This window comes from Salminus brasiliensis, chromosome 23 (genome assembly GCF_030463535.1).
Source record: "Salminus brasiliensis chromosome 23, fSalBra1.hap2, whole genome shotgun sequence".
NCBI classification, from domain to species: domain Eukaryota; kingdom Metazoa; phylum Chordata; class Actinopteri; order Characiformes; family Bryconidae; genus Salminus; species Salminus brasiliensis.
Genome location: NC_132900.1, coordinates 595,996 through 600,995, shown reverse-complemented (window position 1 = coordinate 600,995; position 5,000 = coordinate 595,996). Strand labels below are relative to the sequence as shown.

At 44.1% G+C, this 5,000-nt stretch overlaps 1 protein-coding gene across 2 annotated transcripts in view; it reads left to right on the top strand.

Annotated features, from left to right (window-relative positions):
• The window catches only part of vav3b (vav 3 guanine nucleotide exchange factor b), a 57,292-nt gene that overhangs the window by 51,301 nt on the left and 991 nt on the right, over window positions 1-5,000 (top strand). The window lies entirely within an intron of this gene.

Genomic DNA, 5,000 nt, shown 5'->3' with positions numbered 1-5,000 from the left:
CCTAACACACTCCACACACCGTTACACCACTGACCCCTAACACACTCCACACACTGTTACACCACTGACCCCTAACACACTCCACACACCGTTACACCACTGACCCCTAACACACTCCACACACTGTTACACCACTGACCCCTAACACACTCCACACACCGTTACACCACTGACCCCTAACACACTCCACACACCGTTACACCACTGACCCCTAACACACTCCACACACTGTTACACCACTGACCCCTAACACACTCCACACACTGTTACACCACTGACCCCTAACACACTCCACACACCGTTACACCACTGACCCCTAACACACTCCACACACTGTTACACCACTGACCCCTAACACACTCCACACACTGTTACACCACTGACCCCTAACACACTCCACACTGTTACACAGTCCTGTTTCTTTCTCGGCCCTCCACAGTGTTACATGAAAGACATCACTCACAGCTCCGCCTCTAACAGCCCGGCTCTCCGGCGGCTCCCGGGCCTCCCAACTCCCGCAAACAGGCAGGCAGATCAGCGGCTGCTCGACGCCGCCGTCAGTAAACACGTTCAAACACAAAGGAAAACATCTGTGCTGTGTTTGATAAGGCGGCGTGGCGGGGGGGAAAGTTACGAAGCAGATTTCACACTGATACACAAACAAAGCCTGCGAGTCTGAAACCACAACATATACGTCGCTACACGTAACTGAGGAAACTACGCTGCGTTTACCGCTAATTATACACAAAGCAGACTCTCTGTGTTTGTGGGCGGGAATGACACTGCGGAAAAATCATCAAAAACTTTGCAGCTTATTTTCCAGCTCCGGTTCCCCCAGAGGAGGGAGCATATTGCGAATCTGACATTTGCTGGTTTTGCGTGTCTGGCCGCTCAGATGTTTTTTCTCCACAGCTGCTGCTCTGACAGGCCCATACACACACACACACACACACACACACACACACACACACACACACACACACACACTCTGTCTCTCTCTCTCTAACATACATTTTCACAGGCAGATTGTCATCACACTGAGAACAAAGGTGTATCAAAGTCTGTCTGAGTTTTGGTGATAAAATATAAAGTGTTGATCAAATAATAATAATAATAAAAATAATAATAATAATCCAGCTCTGATTAAACAAACAGCCATGCAGAGAATTCACTCCCGTTTCATTATAAATGAACAACACAACAACAGGTCCCTACTGTCTACTACAATAGATAAAACACACGTCCAAAACACGTACATGTCCAAAAGTTTATGGACATCCCTGTATTCGGCTACTTTAAGTTGCACCCATTGTTGACACAGATGTGCAAATGCACACACACAGCTTGTCTAGTCCCTGTAGAGAAGAAGTACTGCCAATAGAATAGGACTCTCTGGAGCAGATCAACATCATGAACCTATTGGCTCCATACTGCCTAATAATGCCAGGCGTGGGCTAGAGGGGTATAAAGCCCCCCAGCATTGAGGAGCTGTGGAGGAGTGGAGGAACTGTGTTCTCTGGAATGATGGTGGTGGAGCTTCATCCAGTACTTTTGGGATGATTTGGGCAGTTGGGGATACTGAGGTGACCTAACTAACACCCTTGTCGCTGCATACAATCAAATCCTCACAGCAATGTTCTTCCAAAATCTAATAGAAAGACTTCTTCCCTGGACAACAGGAGCAGGATAAACTTTTTAAGAATTCAGAATAAATGAATGAGCAGGTGTCCCAAAACGTTTGTCCAAATAGTGTATGTGTATAATTGTGTCCTCTTTCATACAGAACAGTGGGCTCCTTTTAGCTGGTATAAGCTCAGTTGCTGTGTTGGTGGGTGCAGTGCTGGAACAGGGGCGTGGCTTTCAGAATGCTGCATCACACTGGGACTTTTGCTCCAAATGTGCACCTATGAAAACTTCTCACCTGGACCTGCTCTTAGTGGAAACATAAGCACATAACGATGTTTCCCTGCTTTAAGCAGCGGGCTGCTGCGTTTAGGACGGACGGCGGACCACCGGATATTCTGTTGTTCAGTGGAGCAGTAGCGTCCTGCAGAGTCCAGCAAAATGTTCTGTTAAGAGTTCCTGATCCAAACGTTATTTTGAGAGGCCCTAACTATAACTTCAAGACAAAACCTAAACCTGATCCTAATCCCAATCTTAACTTCAGTGCAGAATGTAAACCCAATCCTAGCCTTTGCTATATCCTCCAAATCTACCCTGATCCTAAACCTAACCTTAACATCGACCCAGAATTAAACCGGATCCTAAACCTAACCTTAACATCGACCCAGAATTAAACCTGATCCTAAACCTAACCTTAACATCAACCCTGAATTAAACCTGATCCTTAACATAACCTTAACATCAACCCAAAATTAAACCTGATCCTAAACCTAATCTTAACATTAAACCAGAATTAAACCTGATCCTAAACCTAACCTTAACATCAACCCAGAATTAAACCGGATCCTAAGCCTGACCCCAATTTAAACCTGATCCTAAGCCTAACCTTAACATCAACCTAGGATTAAACCTGATCCTAAACCTAACCTTAACATCAAACCTGATTTAAACCTGATCTCAAACCTGACATTAACATCAAGCCAGAATTAAACTAGATCCTATGCCTGACCCCGATTTAAACCTGATCCTAAGCATAACCTTAACATCAACCCAGAATTAAACCTGATCTTAAACCTAACATTAACATCAACTCAGAATTAAACCTGATCTTAAACCTGACATTAACATCAAGTCAGAATTATACCTGATCCTAAGCCTGACCCTGATTTAAACCTGACCCTAAACCTAACCTTTACATCAACCCAGAATTAAACCTGATCCTAAATGAACCAGCTAATGGTGAAATGGACTAAACTGGACAGGGACTCTCAGAGACTGGTCTCGTCCTTGCCTGGCAGACGGTGGAGAGACATTAGAAATGATTAATTTCTGTGAATATTCACCTACTTTATTACATTTACAGGTAAAGCTGAGCTTTTCTTCTGCTGCTGTTTTTCTGTTATCTTCTAAAGTTTCCTTCTCAGACAGTCTGACATCCTCTCCTCTTCCTGCTGCTAATGTCTTACTGAGGTGCTCTCTCTCTCCTCTGCCGCTGTGGTAAAGCTCCAGTACTCTGTGGCCTCACTGCTTTGTCTCACATCAGCACCGGCTTTATCCCTCCGTCCACTTCACCTTTCTGGTCAGGTATGACTAGAGTTGACATGGGAATTAACATTAGCCTTTCTTCTTCATGTACCCTCCACCCTGCCCTGTGTGTGCTTCCTCATGGTCATCCTGTCTGTGTGGCTGTGCGTCCGATTATCCTTATCCTGTAGTCCATTTCCATCTAAATGGAATGTGATGACCTTCTGTCCGATGCTTTCTGATCACCTTGCAGCAAAACCACTCAGAAACCTCATTATACAGAAGAAGGTTAGGTGGGGTTAGGTGGAGCACTGGAGCATCTTCCTGCACTGCTGAAAGGCCTTAGTGAGTGTGACAGTGAAATGTTAGAGGATGATTGTATTGCTCTGTATTTACGCAAGCAGGAAATGTCAGCAAAGGTCCCACTGTAAGTGTTTGTGGTCAATATTTACTCTGATCCATACCTTCAGTCCTCAGCCCCATAAACACCTCAGTTCCCAGTGTTTTCTCTCTCTTCTCCACCTTCTTCCATTACTAAAGCCAGAAACACACCCCATGTAAGTATGAAAATGCTAATCCTAATGCCCCATAACACAGTCCTCAGCACAGGAACGTTCATTCCTACCTTGCAGTGGTGGCTATAAATCTCAGGACACGAGGGGCCTATAGAGCACAAATCTGTAAACACTGCTTTTATTCCAGCAGCCACTCAGTAAACAGTCTGCCCACCGCGGAGAAATATGTGGTACTTTACTGATTAGGCACAAAAAAGTGTAAAGACTAGAGAGAAGGCGTGTTGTGTGACTCTGAATTGTCAGAAGGAAAAACAGAGCTTTTAGTCTCCAGCCTATACGAGGGTTTATAAAGTTTTAGGACAAGAATAAATCGATTTTGGGTAACATGCATGTCTCTGGATGGGGGAATTTCTCATCTACCTTGCATGTGGGATGTTTCTTATCCAGCAAGGAGGATATTTTAGACCTAAGTTGTGAAGAGGACATGTCTGACTTAACTTGCAATTGGGACATTTATAACCTAAAGTGTCAAAATGACATGTCTGAATTCACCTACATGGGGGACATTTCAAATCTACACTGTGAAGGAAATGTTAGAAGACAACTTGCAAGGGGGACATTTCCAACCTAAATTGTGAAGAGGACATTTGACTTAACTTGCAAGGGGGACATTTCTAAACTAAATTGTGAAGAGGACATGTCTGACCTAACTTGCAATAGGGACATTTATAACCTAAAGTGTCAAGAGGACATGTCTGACTTCAATTACATGGGGGACATTTCTGATCTACACTGTGAAGGAAATGTTAGAAGACAACGTGCAAGGGGGACATTTCCAACCTAAATTGTGAAGAGGACATTTGACTTAACTTGCAAGGGGGACATTTCTAACTTAAATTGTGAAGGAAATGTTAGAAGACTTAACTTGCAAAGGGGGACATTTCCAACCTAAATTGTGAAGAGGACATTTGACTTAACTTACAAGGGGGACATTTCTGACCTAAAGTGTGAACAGGACATGTCTGACTTTACTTGCAACGGGGACATTTATAACCTAAATTGTGAAGGAGATGTTAGAAGACTTTACTTGCAAGGGGGGCATTTCCAACCTAAATTGTAAAGAGGACATGTCTGACTAACCTTACATAGGGGGCATTTCTGACCAATGTTATGTAGACAATGTTTTTGACCTAAGTTGCGTTGGGGATGTTTCCAACCTGTCTTGTGTGGAGGACATTTCTGACCTAATTTGCATGGGGAATGTTTTTAGACCTACCCGGCGGGGGGTGGGGGGGGGGGCATCTCTGACCTATCTTGCATGAGGGTGGGGAGATTTCT